The sequence below is a fragment of the Betta splendens genome, chromosome 15 (assembly GCF_900634795.4).
Source record: "Betta splendens chromosome 15, fBetSpl5.4, whole genome shotgun sequence".
Classification (NCBI taxonomy): domain Eukaryota; kingdom Metazoa; phylum Chordata; class Actinopteri; order Anabantiformes; family Osphronemidae; genus Betta; species Betta splendens.
The window spans coordinates 16,592,538-16,614,087 of NC_040895.2; the positions used below are offsets into that span (position 1 = coordinate 16,592,538).

The 21,550-nt window shown below is 44.5% G+C and overlaps 1 long non-coding RNA gene across 1 annotated transcript in view; it reads right to left on the reverse strand.

The window, feature by feature from the left end:
* LOC114870393 (uncharacterized) overlaps window positions 1-21,550 on the reverse strand; it is a 76,165-nt gene that overhangs the window by 32,512 nt on the left and 22,103 nt on the right. The window lies entirely within an intron of this gene.

Sequence of the window (21,550 nt, forward strand, 5' to 3'; positions counted from 1 at the left end):
ACACCTCATGCTATAGAGTGACTGACACCACACAACACACACTGGCCACTCGACACAGCCTGTCCACACACATTTTAAACGCAGCCGACTTGACAGATGTGGAACAGTTCCGTTACCGTGACCCGCTACTGCTGAGAGAGGAATCTGCATGTCGCTTAAACAGAAACTCTACACTCGCAGATCTGTTCATTAGTCACTAGCGCTACTTGTAAACTATTCTATTAAACATCATTTGTGTTTATATTCTGATGAAGCCAACCACTGTATTTGGCCTAATAGACGGCAGGCGGCTGAAGGTGAAGCTGCAGTGGGGGAGATTCGTGTGTGTTGCATGTGATTTCCTGCTCAGGGACATGGGTGGCAGAACTACCTCCACAGAAGAAGAGATGAGAGGGACTTCCTGTTCTTGGGGCAGACACAAAGCGCTGGGCAGCCGTGTGCGGGGGGGGGGGGGGGGGGCAGACGGGCCGGGCGCCGCTGCCAGGGGCCGGGGCTTTGTGCGTTTTGTTAGCGGCGGCGGCGCCCCTCAGGTCCGGTGGACACACGCCTGGACCGCTCCACGACAGCTTTGTGCGCTTGGAGCGCCGCCATGGCCGGCTGCAGTTGTCGGGACGACAGCGCCGAGACGAGCGCACACAGACGCCGTCTGAAGCCTGCCGCACAGTTCATACCAGTGGTCCGGCCTCATCCACGCGGGAGCGTTGGACGGATGACCTGCTGCCAGAGCCGCTCCACGCTCAGCTGGAAGCATTCGCCGACGCAGGTCTGCGTTTCACTTCAGCAGCAGATCTGTGTCTGTCCAAGCGCTTGTCTCTGAAACCCGTTCACCTGGTGCAGCAGTACAATGGAATGCGCTGGCCTGCGCTCCTCCCAGCCCTTGTATATCTTTCAACCCTGAACTATGCCAGGATCTTGGAGGAACAGAGCATCCGTTGACAGCAGGCGCTCCTCCAAAGACATGCTTCTCATGCCCCGCGGAGGCCCCTGTACGGGAGACTGTCCAACCCCCTTCAAGCCCCGCTTCCTGCTGCAATCAAAGACAGCTTCATTATCTACTGACTAATTTTTGAGCCTGCCCCCGAGACGACTCCCAGGTAATGGCGGCGCAGGTTCGCCCTCCTCTCCTGCACCTCTCCAGAACAGACGCTTTGAGACTCAGGGCTCAAGACTGCGTCTCCCACCAACAAAGGCTCCTCTCATGGGCCCGAGCGCTGCCCCCACCTGCACGAGGAGGAGCGGGTAGGAATCCAGGAGAGGGGGAGCCCACTTCTGAGTCTCTGCGTCAGGAGAGGAGCCAGCACTGGGACAGGCGGCGATACAACATCTGAATGCCCCGACCGGGGACACACTGTCGTGCCTCTCCAATTAAATTATCCAGTCCACAATGGCGAGGCCTCGAGAATTGACACCTCCATTGAGAGTGTGTCAGCAGCTTTGCGGGGACCGACAATTTCCATCTCTGCAGAAATAGATTTGCTCCCAGGAGAGCAACAATAGCAGGGCAATCCCTCTAATGCTCGTTTTTGGGAGGAAAATAGGGATGAGAGCTGGGGATTTGGAAGGTTTACTTACAGGGACCGAGGGAATTCGAGTTGGGAAGCGATAATATATCCGAAGTGTTTTCCACAAACGCAATGTGGGATGAACGTGTTGTTTTCCCAGGCGTCAGCCAAAATCACCCTGGACAGCATAATGTATTTCAATAAGTGCAATCAAATGCACTTTGTGACCGAGCAAAAGCCGAGTGACAGGAGCAATTTAGCAAGTTTCTCCCCAGGCAGCGCAGGTGTTGGCCAGAATTTATTTACTTCTTGTTACAGAACGTCTGTAACACTGAGTAAACGCCTCGTATTTGTCAATTTAATGTTTCTATCCAGACAAAGACAATCATATTGATGTTTACTCATCATGTGGACATTAAGCAGCTGATCAACAACAATAAGAGTTGATGTCACTGTTGATGTGGAGGGAGCGACAGGAATGTGACAGCAGCTGCATTCACGCGGACCCATGAGGACGGACGGTCTGTGCACTGAACAGCTGTTGACACGTGAAGACGGGGCATCCAGCGCTGCAGACGCTCCCAACGCCACCTCCCTGAGCCGGAGCCCGACCGTTCACGCCCCCTCAGGCCGTTCCTCCACCTCACTGACCCTGGGACCAGGTCAGTGTTTCCTTCAGCCATAATGAGGCCATTAATCCTGCGTCTCTGTTCCAGTGAGTGAAAATGAGTGGACGCAGAATATCGGGCAGCTTTTCTGAATGGTTGTTTACACTGGACTGGACCCCCCCCTCTTATCAATCTTCACAGGCCTTAGTGAGACTTTTACCTACTCCCACATAAAGACACAGTTGTTCCGTTTCCCTCAGTCAATACAAAATGAATGATGGACAAAGGTACATGGATAATAACGTCTGTCTTCGTTCTCGAACCTAAGTAGATGCTGCTGAAAAGTCGAGCCTTTATGTCTGACCCCGAAGGTCAGTCTGATATGAGACAGAGTTTGTGAGTGAGTCACCATCACCACACCCTGCTGACTTTCCCCAGATATCTGGAGACGCCACCGTTTGTCTCCCTTATCTTCTACATCGACAGATGAAAAGGGAAACGTAGGCATTAACTAGCACTGATGTGATTAAAGCAACTGTAATTAATCTGAACGCAAATTGAGATTTGTAGGAGATAATCGCGGAACAACAGGAGGTTTTGTTTTCGCCGTGATTTAGTGACTACCTGTAAACAATAATTTGCAGAACTAAAAGAAAGGTTATATAAATTGTTAGAAAAATTAAAGGGACATGTGAACAGCAAACGCTCCTACCAGCATTAGAAGCAAAGAGAAAGCAGAAAGCTCAGAGGAGTTCTCTTGTCCAATCAGAGTCACCAGAGGGTCCAAGTCATGAGAAGAAAGAGCCAGAGGAAAGAATTCTCCTTTTTTGTCTCGGTTTCTGGGTCAAGGCCTAATTGATTTCCTGATTAGTCGTCCATCAACGTAAATCAAAACCTGCTTCCACACCTGCCATGCGAGTGTGATTTCATAGTTGAGGAATTCATTAATGCTCAGCAGCTTATTTATCTGATTAACATGTCTATTCTAGTCGGTTACAGTAAATGTGGAACATAATGAAAGTTGCAGCACGAAATACAGGAAAAAATATAAAACTGAATAAAGTAAATTATGGAAATTACATTTCCTCTTTAAGTTAATTTTGACTGTTGTTTTCCCGCAGGGAATCTGACATGCATGATTATTCATCTCCTGACAACAGCTCAATTAACACAATAATTTTGTTTTTCATTCGTTATCATCAGGGGAAATATGCCATAACACAGAAACTTACACTGTGTAATACAAGCAACACTGAATTGAAAATATACATAGGCTGTTAGTGACATTCATGCATTTAATTTGTGGAATGAGGCTCGATCCTCATGTGATACATAAGCTTCAGCGCAGCAATTATCTCCCGAGAGCACAATGTAGGCATAATTTCCCCAGACTGTATAATTATCTTTGAGCAGGATGACAAACTCATCACAGAAGTTTGAGAAACAACCACTTTAACCAAGTAGGATCTGCTCCTGAATTCAGAAGAATCCAAGTATATTTTTAACTTCCAGGCAGTGTCTTCATAAACGCAGTGTGGAGGTAGTGAAGTAGCTGCAGGAGGAGGAAGACTTGCATCCATATCAGGTTTCAGAATTGCCCAGAGTTCAGCGTTCAGTTCTCCTCGGCACAAAACTGGCGCTGAGGGCTGAAGCCTTTCTTTGAGCACCTCCGATCCGCTTCCACAAGCTTCAGAATCCAACTGGCAACCGTCACTGCGGCCGCTTGTTTCCTGCAGCTGCCCCTTTGTTTCCAGGGATCAAAAACACAGTCATTTCCGTATGTTTCTAATGAAGTCTGACCGGTGGAAAAAAAAACAAAACAAAAAAAAAACTTCTTTCTCATCAAGGACGAGATGGAAGAACGTACTGTAACGAGTTCAGCAGAACAAACACAATGATCTCAGTTCCCAGCCTGTTGTGCTTCATCAGGTCAGGACGGGCCACGTGCCTAATGCTCGGCTGCATCCCGCATCGCATCCAACAGCAGCAGCTCCACATATTAGACCGGGGAAATGTTGGACTCGTGCAGTATTTACCAATGCTCTTTATGGCACTTGATGATAGAATAATAGCATCAGCTGGTTAGATCTGACACAGGCCTGATTATAGCAACCTTCAGTCAGTCAGCATTTTATTATCATTTGTACTAAGAAACAATAATTAAGATTTCTGCTTTAAATAACCAAACGTAAAAAAATGCTACTTTTTAGTTTTTAAGATCAAAGAACCAATTAGAACGCAAACTACATGTGTCTGTGCTTTGCTCTCAAGGCTATGAGAGCGAGCATTTACACAGTCCGCTCCATATAAAGAAATATTGTCTTAAGTTTTGTCTCAGCTCAGGTCAATGCTTTTCCTTCAATTTGGCCGTCATTAAAGGAGTTTTCGGTGCGCTGGAGGTAACCTGATCCCACTGCCTGATGCTGATCGCTCCCCACAGGGCCCCACTCTCTCTCCTCCAGCAGGCCAAGGCGAACCCAGCTGCAATTATAATACTTAAAATAATTCCACAAAAGTGGAGCCATCATTAAATTATTTAGGCTTCTAGTCTTGTCAAGACTTCGCTCGACTTATGACATCATTCAAGCTGAATCTCCTTTAGCACACGTGTGAACCAAAAATACTCATACAGGTATCGCATTTCGTTAAAGGGAGCTCTACACCGTTTTCTAAAACAATGCATTAGCACCAGAAGACTCAGGACTAATTGAAATCGGTGCCTGCAGCCTGATCAGGCCTCAGAGTGGTCAGATTTCCACAGTTATGTAAACAAATCGTGTTTAATTTTACATGAGTATTTGCTTGGCGCCCGACACCCTAAGAGCAGGACCGTATCATTAATAAGACAGACTTGCTCATCAGACTGTAAATGGTTCGCATCATGTATAAAATATCAGAGAAAGAGAGTGGCCATGCATTTGTGAAGAGGCCTGAATGGAAGGACGTCAACACCTGGACACGGCCGTGTTTACAAGACTGCATGACCTAATGGAGCATCAGGCTGTTTAACCTGGTCCACAATTATCTGGCAAACTGGTATTTAACAATAGTTTTCTCCTTTTATGTTATTATGTTATGTTATTATGTTATGAATATGTCAGAGGTCACTGTGGGTCAAATTAGAAAATATGGTCAGCTGTGCAGATCCTCAGATGTCTCTTATACAGCAATTGCATATATTGATTTTATATTAAAATATAATCAACAATACAGGATACATTTCCACACTATTTTTTTTAAATATAAATATAAGTTTGAAAACGAGGCATCCACTGTCACTCTGTACAGACACAGTTAAGCTCATTAAGTTCCAGAGGATATTTGTCGGGGATCCGGCCAGTTTCCCTCAGAAGTGCCTTAATGCTTCATGACATAGATTCAACAAGGTGCTGGAAACATTACTTTGGTCCATTCTGACCTAACAACGTCATGCAGCTGCTGCAGCTCATTTTGGCTGCCTGTACATAATGCAAATCCCATGTTCCACCGCATCCCCGAGGTGCTGTATTAGCTCGGGTGTTTGTGGAGCACATTGTTCAAGAAAGCAGGGTTTTAGCTGTGTGACATGATGCATTATCCTGCTTGAGGTCCAGTGAGGTCCGACTGCATCCCTGGACCCACCTGGCCATTCTCCTCTGACCTCAGGCACCAACAAGGAACTGTCACTGCCCGGATATTATCAGATTATTAATAGAGACCAGCGCATGTGACACCAACAATAATGCCTCATTCAGATGATCAGTACATCAGCACCATCATTGATAAGATTGGTTGATGACATATTTACATCAGCAGGTGTAAAGTGTCAATGGTTCCACTTCCTGTCATCTGCTTTTAATGTTAAAATAACAATTCAGCTTCACACAGAAGACTATGAATACTACGAAAGCTAAGTCCATTTGTGTTTTGCTGCTTCCTAGGTCTCTTGCTGTGGATCACACAGGCGTTTTCCCCTCAGCACCCCATTTGTCTGCACTGCGGTGTGTAATTGTAAATAAAGAAGAAGCCACTCATGAACGCTCCCTCTGCATAGATGATGTCCTAATTGAGAGATGCAGTGAAATGGTTATAGGGTGTTTTCATTTCATGGTTCACTCAACATTCTCCATGCACTTGCACGCACACACACGAACCCTGTGGTTTGCATCATGAATAAATTGAATATCCTCTTACTAAGCTACTAAATACATCTGCAGTGTCACGCTACAGTAAGCTGGGTGACGTCTGTTCGATTGAGAGCGTTTCCTCTACAAAAGCCCAAAGTGCAGAATATAAACATTTGGGTCAATCGCCGCAACCAAGCTGTTTCAGCTCAACGGGAAATTTTGAAATGTGAAGGTTGTTCAATGATACAGCCAAGAGGGTGAAGGGTGTTTAAGCAGCCGCTCGTCTTCAGGTGTGCAAACTAGACATCAATCACTCAAGCGAAAAAGACACAAACACACTATTTTGGTGTGTCTGTATCTTCATGTAGCGCGCACTTTAACTGGGGGTTAATCGCGTGAATATTTTAACAGACATCCATTAATTTGGTTGTTATAATGCCTTATGTATAACTCGCCTCACTTATCCCCTCCTCCGGCTTCTACCAGCCTTTACTGCTTTTATGCACGTGTTCTGAAACCACTGGAGGAGAAATGCACTTAAACAAGAAGAAGGGGAGTAGGTGTTTATTGTCTATGCAGCCTGGTGTGTACATCACTGGCCAAAAAAAATATCCCCCTAAATGTGCTTCCATGAAGCGCACGAGGCCAAGGAGGGAACTCTGCACTGTGTGCGAGGCTGGCTAATGTTTCTGTGCCCGGTCCGTGTGGTACAGTAGTCGCTGCACAGCCACAGGCTCCGTGTTTGATCCCGGCCTGTAAAATGGATTATCTGGTGGCAAGAGGGTGAAAGCAAAGCAGCGTGTTCGCTGTGTGTGTGTGTGTGTGTGTGTGTGTGTGTGTGTGTGTGTGTGTGTGTGTGTGTGTGTGTGTGTGTGTGTGTGTGTGTGTGTGATCCCAGCGGTGGACGGTCCCAGAGGACGGCCGGCCCCTGAGGAAACATGTCTTAAGAAGTTCTCTATGGCTGCAGCTAATGCTCACTTTGTCACCCAAACAGGGCGGGAAAGATAATCAATAGCCTTTGATAGCTACTATTAAGGTTTTAACAAGCTTTTCCTCACGCTGGGCTGCTCGACTGAGGAGAAACAATGGAAGACAAACAGGCCTTCATCATTGTGTGCCCCTCTCTGTACACAGAGCTTTATTTCACCATCCAGAACTTTGCAACAGTGAATGAATGGAGCCAAAGGTGGACACAGGTTGCAGTAGATGTGATGCATGCACATCATGTCACTGTGCTATTGGTTGTATTGGATTCATTCAGACTTCAGTAGCTGATAAGGTGACCAGCCGGTTTAAGCTTAGTTTTGCAATGGATTCGTGGGCATTTCAACACAGGTGCACAGCATTTTCCATCACGTGTCTCCCAAATGTAAGCGGTAGGGGAGCGCCTATGCTAAACTAAATCTAATTTGCAGCATCTGTGTTTGTCACATCATTAGAATAATTGTTCCCTCCTCAGCTGTTTCCCTGCTGTTTTCTATCAATTTCCACCCCTCAAAAGCAAATGATCTGTTCATTTCAAAGGTTCATGTGAGGGCTGTTTCCTTTTTTAAATCTCAAGCCACTTCTCTCAAAATTAGCCCCACACTTAGAACACAAAATGCTAATGACCATAATTAACCCAAAATGGAACTTAAATAATTATGGAGCACAAGGATTGCTCATTCAACAGAACAGTAAATTAATCTTCCATTTGAGAGCCTGATCAAGGTGTATTGTGTTTCATTCCTGCGGGAGCTTAATCTTCATTTACTAACTAGCCGTGTGAAGTGCAGCTCAGCGTCAGAGCAGTCGCAGTCACCTTGACACAACGCAAACAGGTCGTAACCTAGCGATTAGGCGCCGCAGGGGGACGTGGTGACAAATGCTTGCTCCTAGAATGCTGTTTGGAGCGCTGGGCGTGTGTCAGAGTACAGTGTGGCTGAGAAGTCGGAGATCTGCTTATAGTAACTTTACACAGGCTACTCAGCGGGACTTTAAGCCTCTGTGGCTAATTGTTTCAAGCCACTTTAACCTCTGACTACACCGAGCACTAAACTGTTGTGGCTGAGTGTGTGGTCAAATGTGCCGTGCCTCCGACCTACTACAGCACTGTCACACAATCGCACTGGACTGAACGTTTTACAGTAAATCTGTACTCTGATATTTATGTTGAATAATATCAACAACTTTCAAGGCCCTGTGACGGGCTGGTGACTGGTCTACTGAATAGGAGCCAGTAGAGGGTTTGGTCACAGCATCCACTTAACAACCTCACACAGGACAGAGCAAAGACAAATCTACTCAGCAAATTAGACACATGGTGATGATGCAGCAGAGAAGACTGGGTTGGAGTGAATAAACCATCCTCTGTCTACAGTATCTACGTTCCTGGTTTCCTCTTTATTTCCAAGTAGGGAGGAGGCACTGGGTCTATTTTTTATGGGCTTTACAGTAATGCTCAGAGGGTGAAATTATTCCTGGAGCCCCGAGTTTAATTATTTCCTCTCGTATCAATACAGTCCACCGACGTAATTTCCGTGTTGATCTGATTAAAGAAATATTACATTCTGCCAGGGCACTGGCAAATTGACTTTGGTGGCAAGGTCTTGACAAGAACCAGACACGCAGCTTTATGCATCAGTAACGGCGTAACCATATTATCCATGCACTGCTTCCTTCCGTGAAAAGCAACATGCAGCCTGTTTCCAATGAAGACAAAAGAGAGGAGGACAGAAATCCAGGATGCAGGAGAGCGTGTCAACATGCATGTACACACCTCCTCTCAGGGAACGCTCTCACCCACCACGTATCACAGAACACTAGGCTATTTTGATCAACACACACGTTCTTCATGCACTCCATCAATATTGGACACTAATTTTGTCAGATCTGTAAATTATTTATGTCCCTGAAGAAAAATGATTGATGTGCTTATTAACCTAAAATTATCAGTGTTACTGTTTTACTTAGGGGACACTTTAAGGCACAATGGGCTGTAGATGGTTGAGTTTGACTCTATGAGCTCAGCACACGTGGGTTTGGACACTTTATCCCCCTCTTCCTGGCAGCTCTCTTTCTCTTTTCCAATCAGACTGGATAGGATTCATCTGTGAACTGTCATCCTTAGGTCCCTCCAGACGTTCTATGGGTTCAGAGCAATCGTGCAGCCAACATTGCTGAAAACATGATGAATGTATTTTTCAGGAGCATTCATTATGATGTACTTTAATGTCTTTCTATCTCCGTAAATTCCCATATTTGCCTGAATATCTTTCAAGTGAAGGACATGAACTTGTTGTTTTCAATCAAAGACAGAGGAATGATATAAACACATCTGCTCATTTGTTAATATTTGTGATATCAGCGTCTGCAGCTGTTGCCTTGAAACATGGTTTAGTAAGACTAAACAGTGTGAGGAAACTGATATCTTTATCTGCTGTATGACTGAATCCAGAGTGTTATCATTGCTGATTGCTAAACATTTTCCACTATCACGATTATTGCAACTATCAAAACATGAGGTCAAGTTCTGTCGGTTTAGCCTGTTCTTAAAAAACACTACCAAACCGGCACAAACACACAGATGCTGTTCATCAGCAGCTGTTTCGTAACAGATTATTCCTTAAACACTGGCCAACAACTGGGTTTCTCCACGCATGCACAAGAAACTATGCAGAAAGATAAATGCGAAGGGGAAACCGAGCCCGGCAGAGCGCAGGAATGTGAGTCAGCAGCATCACGTACAAAGAGAAAGAGAGCGAAGGGGGGGATGGGCCGGGGGAGAGGGCAGACATGTGCTGGGGCACACACCTGTACCCAGAACAGGTGTTTTCCGCCCCACTTGCAGGCCCCTGATTGGGAATGGCTACGCTTGTCTTACCCTGTCAAAGGCCAACGTATCCCCCATCAGTGCAGCTCAAGCCTTGGGTAAAATGATGGTTAATTAGCCAACAGAAAGCTACAGGCTGGAGGTTGGTGGAAGCCTCCACCCTCTGTTACACACAGACATAAGGCAAAATACTTATGTAATGTACAGTATTCACATATTAGTATTCTTAAGATTTTTCACTTTATTATCTTAATATTCCTCAATATTATAAACTTAGAAATCTTTAATAACCAAGTATTATCATGAAGGGCTCATAATAATATTAGCTCATAATAGCTAATAGCTTGATTAGCTGTTACAATAAGACAGCGGTGGTTGCAGTAAGGTTTCAAGAGTGAAGGGATTAATAGAGCACACTGTACTTTATGTACTGAACTGTGTAGCATGTTCTTTTCCTGGCTAATTTGCACATACATGGGGAAGCAATCAAAAGAGAAAAAAAGAGGGCGAAAACTATAATTATGTGCAGCTGCACAAGCGGGGGACCGCGAAAGGTTGCATTACCCAGCACTAAACGCTTTCACCTGTACAGCAAAGCTACCAGCATTAAACACTTTCACCTGGACAGAGGCTCCTCCACCAGTAGACCAGCGACATGGAGGACGGCGTGAGGACAATGCTGAGACACAACTGTACAACAGGATTTCACCCCACCACATCCAAAAGGCAAAGGTGACCCCACCTATAGGTGTACGGACAAGAACTTAGTGCTACAGAAGGATGCTACAGGGACGTGAACCATTAGGAGACAACTTATAAGTGCTTGACTGAGGCAGGAAGGTAAAAAACAACAGTACGAGCGCATGAAATAATTAAGCAGCTAGCATAAAATACATCCAGATTTTTAGATTTCTTAGAACTGCTAACAGTACGACTGTATGAACCAATGATGCTTCATTTAACTGTGTCGACAGGAAGCTACTACATAATGGTAATTAAATATTTGTCATTGTTAAATACATTTTTTTATTAACCATCTAGACCTAACATTTAAAGTGTGGAATTTTACAACACAAAATATGTAATGACTCGAAGTCACACAGACGCCCACTTGACACTTCTCTGTGGTAGATAATAGCTTTTACCACAGAGAGCATGGTTTTCGCGGGGGGGGGTCAGACTATATGAGGGAATTTCGGTTTTGGCAAGCGTCACTCTCTGTGGAGCTGCTGGTGCTCACAGATCAGAGCTTCATTTCCTCTAGGCAAACCATGCAATACACAGACGAGATCCAAATACATGTACAGTATACAGACACGGTATGTACCATGAAGACACACACACACACACACACACACACACACACACACACACACACACCACACCATACATGTGTTCCCTGCAGCCACAAGCACTGCAACCTAATTAAGAGAACAATTAAGTCGGAGGCAATAAAGTTCGGAAATGAGGTTCACTCAGTGTTGGCACGTGTGCAAATTAAGCCTGTTTTCAAAACGTCAAACGATCATTTTACCCTCGAGCTAAAGTTTTCTGCAACTCTTAGTCCTTTCTTCAATAAAGCTGAGAAAAACCTCCACGTTTGTCAATTCGTCAACCTAAACCTCTAAATGTGCGCTGTTTTTATAAATTTGATGTAAAGCATGATTGTTTTGTGCAAAGTCGATGTTCAACACAGCTCATAATTTTCTCTAAACTGTAAACGTATTATAAACAAAAACTGCTGGAAAAATAAACAAATTTAAAAAATATATGCGTTGCTCAAACAAATACATCGTCATCATATCATCACTAACACCATAAAGAAGCTAAAACACAGCTTTTTGTGCGACAATTTCTCATTAAAAGAAGAACTGTCGAGTTGTGTTGCTTCAGTAGTTCTTTATGAAGAATGACATTATTGTATGAACATGTATTACATCTGAGTTTAAATTAACATGTTATGGTCCATGTTGGCAGCACAAACAGGAATCTGCATCCAGAACGCCAAGAACATATTAAACAAAAGAGGAGCAGACGCTGAAAAATACCTGCTGGCCCAAGACTGAGGCTCCATATGCCCAGCTCTGCCCTCACTGCTGGCTGGCGGGCTGGCGGGCGGGCAGCCTGTGCGCCCGCTCCTCAGACCTGAACACACACCTACACATACAAACACGCAGGCAGACTCTCACACGCAACACACGCTTCACTGGGGACAAGCCAGCAAGAGTAATCCAGGCCTGGTTTCTGCCTGGAGCAACGGCAGCAATGTCTGCACACGCTGCTGCTACGATGGGGGGGGTGAAGTTAAGAAAGAAAAACGGTGGAGGACTGAAGGAAGATGGAGAGACTGATAGAGAAGGGACCATGAGGGGAGGGAGAGGAGGTCTCACATACGGCGTCCCATGAGAAGGACAGAAGTCACGCTGACAGACGTCAGGAAAACGAGATAAGGAGTTGGATGAAGAACAACGGCGGCCGTTAGAAACAAGGTTCACGCACTTTCCTGCTCTAATAAAAACCAGTTACCGAGCGCAGTCTCCTGCCAAACGAGAAGGAAGTGGGAACGTTGGCGGACTTTTCCAAATAAGCATGTTACATTAGTGCCACTTCCTCCTGTGGGGCTCCTGCTGCATATTCTCCTCCCATTGAACGGGTGCAACAGGATACTTGGATTATGTAAATGATTACATCACGCATGCACACGACCAGCGTTACACACATGAACGGTGTTTATTTATACGCATGCAGGATATACAGTGTGTGAATACACTGACTCATGTTACTATACAACTGTGGTTTTCTATTTTTAAATCCAAATTATTTGCCACAAGAAGTAGCAAATTACATAAAATAAGGGGAAAATCTGGTTCAAAGAGTAAATGAGATTTGTTTTGAAATATAACCTTAAGTTCCAACACAATAGCAGGACTGTAGACAAGGCACATACTACTACTACTACTACTACTACTACTACTACTACTACTACACTTGCCTGTTTTGTTCCCAACATTTCAATACAAAGGCTGAACCCATACAGTATAAAGTCTGCATACAGTCAAACTAGACCCACAAAGTACAGTTAATCATTTGCAAACTTCTTATTGGTCTACGGTATCAAAGTGACATAATGAGGGCTCGTGATAAAACACTGAGCGCTTAAACTAGACAGCGGTGCCTGATTACATTTCTGTCTGCAGGGAGCAAAGAAAACGACCCCAGGGCTCCCAACATCTTCCTGTCGTTAGTGGCAGGTGACACCAGAGGATTTAGCAGTTTAATTCAGACCTATGGACTGTGTCCATACACACACATCATCTCAGTGGGGAGTGGTTGGCCATTTGTTAGATCTGCCACACTTTGGACTCATCTTGTATATTGTGCTGCTATGAAACATGAGTCTAGTTAATGACAAATGAATTTTTGAATAGTGTTGAAATTTGCTGGTCAAGTTATTTTCCGCTGATATTATTTATTACAGCTGGCTGTGAACCAAACTGCCCACGTGAAACAAAGTCATAATCTGGTTGCAATTACACTCCCTACAAAAACATTAGTGATTGCAGCTTAGTGTATAGAAACACTTTCAGGAAACAGACGCATTTCTGGCTCAAGAATGGAAATATGTATCAATATTGAATCTCAGCATCAAATAAAAATAACAACATTTTCATTCAAGCTCTCAGTAAAATAAAGTTGTGCAGTACACTCTTAAGTGAGGATGTATTTTCTGCTTCCAGTGCGTCTCCTTCGTCAACTAAAACACGTAAATAGAGTTTCAAGCACTTTTTTTGAGTGCACATTACACATTCAGCATGTGATCAGGATCTATTAAGGTACAGAGCTGGTGACTGCTCTGAGTATGAGTGCTGACAGCAAAGTGAGGGGCTCCTGTGCCAGACAACATGGGATTCGGTCTCTGACAATTTAACTACAGAGACGAGGAAATAATATCACACTGACCCCATGAAAAACTGAGTGGTTAAGTACTTTTGTTTCTCTAAAGCCCACAGAGACTCACCTCATGTATCAACCCACACATGTTCAATCTCCAGAAATAATCACCCAATACTAATCACAGAATCAAATAGGCAAAGGAAGTAATTATAGCTTTTTTCTTTTTCTACCACTGTGAAACCTTTAGGGGTGTGACACAATAACCTTTCATACGCCGAGCGGCTCTCTTAGAATTAAAAATGAGATGGAGCATTATGAAAAAAAATGAATAAAGAAGGGCAGGGAGGAGTAGGGGTTATAAAAGCCTAACTCCTGCTTATGAATATGCATATTCATATTTGGACTCTAGTCGTTGTGAAAGACAATGAGGACTCCAAAGTTTCAGGCCCCTCTAAGTGCATTCAGCTTCCCCACATACAAAGACACAAATTTTCCGCTGAGGCCTTGCAAGGGATGGCGTGGAGAGAAACTCAAGCACCCCTGAGTGTCCCTGAATCAGACAGACAGGAAGTGGTCCTGCAAGAACCCTCCTCCCCACAGAGATTCCCATGAAACCCCACAATTCCTCCGACTCGTTGGTTAGTTACTCATTCAGAAATGCGTCACTGCACTCCCTTGAACGCAGTCAGAAAGGGACAAGAGGGGGTTGAAGAACGACACACAGAGAAATAAAAATAATATTTCATTCACCGTCACAACATGACCCAGATAACGGTGGATTGCCCTTTTTAGTCAGGACAAAATTGCCTTTGTGTCCGAAGATACAAGAGGGGCCGTGAAACAAAAAGCCAAAGGAAAAGGGGCACTTCAAAGGTTAATCTGTTACAAGCAAGATCAGAGCGTCAGAACAGGAGAAAATTTCTCTCTTTTTCCTTTCCCACTTTCTCTTTTATGTCTGGCCATAAAGACTGGGTTTTATGCAGACTGGAATGGCTGAGGCGAACAGAACATGCATGCGAATGAGAGGGGACCACAGGGGACCGATATATCCATACAAACATATATGCACCTAGTGAGGGAAGGAGGGAAGAGCGAGGAGGACCGTAAAGGAAAAGACGGCTTGAAAGAAGGTTCTGATGAAGAGAGGAAGAGACTGGGGAAAGAGACAGTCTGGAGAAAAAATGGAAGAAAGGCAGTCTGGTGCTTTAATCGCAAAATCAGAGCTGAAGGAGCGGCAGGCATGCAGTCATCATAACGGATCCCATCTGAGAATGCTATTACAGGTCTGGCTCCGGTTGTGGCTAATGCTACTGGGCTTACAGCAACAGCAGCGAGGCTTTCTACTTCATCCATGACCTGCCTTTTAGTAGCTGCTGAAAACTGGGCCTGCTTAATATCAGCGCATTCATCAATCCCCAGGCTGAGAAGCACTGCGAGCGGAAAATGCTGCCTCCAAAACAGCAAGCGTGACATTTCGCCTTTCGCTTAGCGCAGCTGAAAGCCTCTGAACATGTTCATTCACAGGGTAAAAGCTGGCAGAGACACTGGTGGCACCGGTCAGCTGTTCCATCCTAACACACAACAAAAACTGTATATATGTAATGCTGAAGTACTGAGGGAGTGTTTTGCTCTATACCTCATTCAAGTGTCTTCATTTAGTCTCAGAATAAAGTTAGATTGTATAAAATCTGGGTTGAAGCTATTTTCTATATGCAACAACTGCTCTACTGTATAGGTTACCACTAAAAAATGAATCCAAAACAATGGTGAAGTTGGAAAAACTCTGCAAGCAAAATGCTTTTGTTAAAAAAAACTTACCCATAACATATTTACTGTATAGGTCTATTGAACATTTGCCAAGCTACCTGCAGAAGTGGGTGATGGAGTGATGGATATGGAGAAGGAAGGCGGTATAAAGTGAGGGGGAGGAAGTAGAGATGCTGGAGGGAAGCAGGAGTCTGGAGTTAAATATTAATCTGTGGTGATTCATCTGCTGTGGAAGCCTCCAGGCTCCTTCTGCACATCGCCAGCTGTTGGCCTCTGCCTCATGGTCCTGGACCTGGATGTGAAAGCCTGGGCTGCTGCCCAGATTGCCCAGGCAAGAGCCTCCTTGGCTGGTGGAAAGGCAGCAGAGGCCAGGGCAGGTGGTGGACCTGGCCACGGTGGTGTGTGTGTGTGTGTGTGTGTGTGTGTGTGTGTGTGTGTGTGTGTGTGTGTGTGTGTGTGTGCGTGTGTGTGTGCGTGTGTGTGTGTGTGTGTGTGTGTGTGTGTGCGTGTGCAGCCTCTCTAGCTTTGAAAGATGTGCACTGGATTTACCACAGCATGTCGCATCATCCATGACTCGGTCTGAAGATGCTATAAGAGGGTACGTTCCCAAAAATCTCCTCTTTATTTAGCATTTGATTTAAGAGAAATGATGGCGATTCAACTTTTACACAGAGTCCGACATAATCCTGGGTTTACATTTAGCACATACTGTGCAAAGAAGATGGGACAGAGTGAGCACTTGCTGTGCGTCATAGCTCCGTCCACAGTATCCGACAGTAACGTGTTTCACTCAGGCAGCAGTTACAGTAATCATGTAGAACAAATACAATTTAGCAGGTGTGCATCTGAAACCGGCCTTTCACATCATGCTCATTGACTGCATCTTGAGCACCCATCCTGTCTGAACATGTGACAGAGTGTGACGGTCACACACAGCTGCTGGTTTGGCCATGGCTCAAAAGCTAATGTGCCACGAGTGATTCCACGACTCCACGGCAGCCGTGCTCCTGAAGGAAGCACGTGGAGGAGGAAGCAGCGAGGGCTTGACACGGTAGGTGCCAACAAAGAGGATCTGAGGTGTGATGAAGCATTTAAACAGTGTGCTGAACTGAGCAGCAACTGGTTTGCATCTTATGCAGAATGGACATTTACTAATGGACGTAGCGACGACACATCCATGCGCCAGCTTTTAAAAGTTAGTCAGTACATGAAGCTGAAACCAGAGAAAGACACCTTCAAACCGCTGCAAACTCTCTGCTCATCCATCACTGTCTTTTTGACTGAAGGAGGATAAATCTCCACTTCTGGGGAGAAATAGAATCTACCTGGATTTAACTCCAGTTCCATCTGCACAGCTGCAGCCCACCATTACATCACCGTAAATGAGGGAGCACAATAAATGATGTGTTATACGTCTGTGTGGTGTTTATGTTCTATCGACAAATAAGATCTGATCCTTAACTATAAATCAAAACACAAGGGCTGAATCACCTTTCACGCTCTTCTTTTTGTTGTTAATCGTTAACGCTGAGTCCTACAGGGAGAGCAAAGAACAACAGCCTGTGATGAACATACCAACAGCCTTAACTGCATACAGTATCCTAACAAGACACAAGTCCAAAATGGGCGTTAGGCACTTTCCTTGGCAGGTGTCTCCAGAGAACAAAGTCTTGCCTCAAACTACACTATTTGACTCTTTAAAGTAGAATAGAACAGCAGGGATACGTTAGCACCAAATAAAAGTCTTCCTCCACTACTGGAGCCAACAGGCCGCCGTAAAAGCTTCTGGGTCTTCCCCCCGTTTTTATTTGACCTCCTTTCCATGTTCTGTTTCCTGCTCACTGAAGATGAATCACACTGCACCTCACAGAAGGTAAAAGCAGCTTTTTCCAAAAAATGCAACATGTATTTACGTCTTTCTTTCTTTTTAGTTGTTACAGTATGTGTAATGAAAAACAAATGCCTCTGCCTCATTTACGCTCACAGACCTCCTCATTGAGACGAAGCCATTCAGCAGCTCTCATGTGCATCCTTCATCCTCTATGGCCCTGTTTGATTTCACACAGCCCATCCCTGAAAACAGCACATGTTCAAAAGGTTCCTTTTAGATTCTCTGCTTATGTATGATGGTCACACAGTCTTACAGTAGCCCCTTTCATAGGGCAAAGGACACAGAGGAGGGTTACTACAGCATCTTTGGAACAGAGAAAAAATTTGAGTGGAGAAGAAAGAGAAAACGCTTGGTCATGAATTATAGAGCAGATCACTTTCGTCTGGGTCCAGGAAAAGGGAGAGAGAATGAGCGAGATAGACCATGAGAGGGAGAGAAATTCACCCTCTATTCTTCCATGCTCCGTCTGGTACGAGCGAAGCCACTGGGGAAAGCGATTTATGGGCAATTTAAGCGGCAGCAACATCTCTCTGAAGGCAACGAGTGGATCCATAGCAACAATCCTAGCGGGGCATATTAATCCCCTGCTTTATGTAGTGCTAAGTGTACAATAGTAATCAGGATTGGAGCAGGCCCCACTGATCATTAAGGGAAAAGGCTATATAAAGAATTCATAATGGGATTAGCCCACGGCGAATGGAGAAAGAGAGAGACAAGAGAGTGTGGGGGTAGATGTCTGGAGGATGAGGACAGGGAGAAGTGGGCAGAGGGAGGATGGGTGGGTGGAGAGACGTGGGGAGGGAGGGAGGGAGGGAGGTATGGCACAATCCTGGAATTAAATCACCCATCAAATTGCATGGAGGGATTTTAATTTACAGGTTAATGTTGTATTGTGTGACTAATCACAGGCAACCATTTCGATGAACCGCTTGGAAATCGGGGAAATCAGAGGAGGCTGCAACAAATTGGAAACACCGCGAGAAGCTGTTTCTAATGAAAATGCACTGCATTGGGTGAAAACAACCTGATGTTGGAAGACTCTCCATTTAAAGTCTGACAAGGAGCATGAAAGGTTTCTAGTAACCTTTTTACGTTTTAGGTCAGTGGGAGGAAAATAAAAAAGAAACTGGATTCACCTGCACATTTCTCACCACGGGCCTCAGGACACGACCACAGCTAAACAGACAGAAGTTAAGCACGAGAGACTGGATGAATTCATAGCTTCACAGTAAAAGGCGCAAGTAGTCCAACTTGTGCTCCCACCACCAGGTCACCAACAGACACCAACATGACGTCCAAGTGAAGCCTCTCCAGTCCTGTCTTGGGCCTTGGCTCAGCTCCTGCATCGCTGCAGCAGAGCAGGGGGAGGACTTTATTACAGCCACAGCTCGTTAGCTTGAGTGGTCTTAATGAAGCAGCGTGGCGATCAGACAGAAATCATGCTGCCGAGGCCCTGCGTCATTACACCGGCCTTTAATTACACTGATATATGGCAGCGGCTGGCTTTGATAAAACACATATTCACCAAGTCTTACCAGACCTCATGCTTCTACTGCTGCACACGAGAATGTTATGTCTCAAACACAAGAGCTGGCTTTGTTTTCTGATTATCGCCGTCACATCTGTGTTTCCCTCACACTCAACTGAAGATTGAATTAATTATTTCCAAAATGCATTTACAGTCCGTACCAGAATTCCCTCAGGATGAAACAGTATGAAACTGTATTTAGACAACAAAGGCTCTCCACTGAAAGCATTTGATGGCATTTTCAATGGTCTCATGCTCCTCAGCGCAGCAGACGGAAGCTCAGGACAGACAGGGAACTGAGGCCAAGTCTCAGTGAGATGAAAAAAGGTCCTGTTGTGTTAGTGTCATTACTATTCAGGAGTTTACTTCAAATATACTCTCCAAGTGGGAACTGAAAAGGACTTTAATGGGCGTCAGAATAAACAAAACACTCACTGGAATCAAATAGTAACAAAATAATATGACGTCTGCTCAGGCACTAAAACAGACCTAAAAAGGTGAAAACAAAGCTGATTTCCATCTGATCCATCCTTGACCTACTGTACCTACCACATGTACTGTACGGACATTCCCTAACTAAACCACATCTGTGGAGTAAAACACTGGCGTCTGCCTCCACCGCTGCTGTTCTGTGAAACAGATTCCACTTTTGTTTCATTGGACTCGAAGTTATGATGGCTATATTGTGTCATGCTTCCTTACCTTCTTCATTATTCAAAATGAACAGAAATCTAGTTATATAACACAAGGGCAGAAGTTCTTATGAGATTTGGAAAGCTCAGCACTAGTCATCTCCTCTCTGGGTTAATTGGTTTTGCTTTTGAAAGGCCATCATTTTCTTTCAGGTCCATTAACCATAATGCTCTAGAGTTCAGGATTAGTTCGTACTCAGTAAAGCCGCTATGTTGTCGTTAAATTCAATTTAACGGGGCGCCCACCAGTGCTAATTACTGCTAACCCCACTCGGTGCTACTCTGGTTGCTGTGAAAATATTCCTCCAGTGGATCTTCACCTCTGGTAGCTAATGTGTCAGAAGTGATAGTTTGAGGTTTGATAATTCAGGTGTTAATGTGCAGTTTAACCATCATGTATGGTTCTTATACTGGGTTCTACAAACCTCCATCAACACATGATTGTCACGGGCAACATAAACTGTAAATGTGGAAGGAACCTCCTGTTGCAGGAAGTTAAAGGCTGCATCCGTACTTTGGAGTGTTCTAATAACAGACAGTGTTGTGGTTGGATGCAAGGGTGGCCACTTAACAAACAAATATATTGAGTATGTGTGGTCTCTTAGTTTGTGTGAGTGTGAGTGTTAACACTTCAGTGTAAATGAAATTAAATTCTCCCTTTATATCAACACTGCTGCCCAGCTGAGCATCCACAGACGCCTTAACGTCTGTGCAGGACACAGGTAAAAGATTTATTATTCAGCCACAGGAATGGGCAAAAAAGGCCTTTCCAATGGCTTTTACCTAACTAAACCCTTAAAAGCCTCCCAGGAAAAATACCTGCATTACAGAGCCATGCTGTGGAGAAAGTGTATTCACTATAGAAGCACTCCCAGTACCTGAATAAAAGATGAAATATTGAACATAGACTGTGGGGTTTTTAAGTTTATTATTTAGGCCAGGATGGTCTAATTGCCCTAATGCAATCGGGTTGACTTTTCCAGCAAGGTGGAGCCTGCTAGTTTCCAGATCCACTACTTAAATGCAGGTTTGTGAAGCAACCACTTTACAGCACACGCATATTTTCAGTGAGCGGAGTGCAGTAGGTACAGCACATTCAGGTAGAGACATTAATTACTTTTTAATTTGTGAGGGAGGTTTTACAGACTGTTAAATTTTTTAGACCCAGGGCTCTTTACCTGAGGCCATGAATGTTTGGGAATGAAGATCTAAATTTAAATGTAGAAGTTTTTAATGTAGAGAACTATGGCGCTCTCTTTATTATTAATGAGTAAAGCATTGCTGCAATCAAAACCAAAAAGGCCCAAAGGAACAATCCTGCAGCAGAGGGCATCATACGGTGGCTTTTAAATCGCACTAATCGATTTTACTCCTGCTGGAAAACCAGTTTTTATTTTGCTTTCATATGTTTTACATGCAACCTAAGCTGTTGTCTCTCGCCAATCTGGACTTGGCAGGGCTTGGGATGTAGTCACATATTTCTGTATTCATATATAATTGATTAGCTGATGACAGCTGAGTGGTTGTTTGCTAATGTCCAGCGATCAAATGAAATCTGATTGAACCACACCCGCACCCTAATGAATGAATAAATAACCCGAGGCTGGGGAGCACTACTGAACATGGAAACTGTTTAACAAAGTTGCACAAAGCCTTTTAAGCTGCATGAAAAACTCACAAATTATTTTGCATAAGTCATCAGATACTAAAGAGCTCCGGCAACAGCAAACCTTCCGTCCTTACGTCATCTT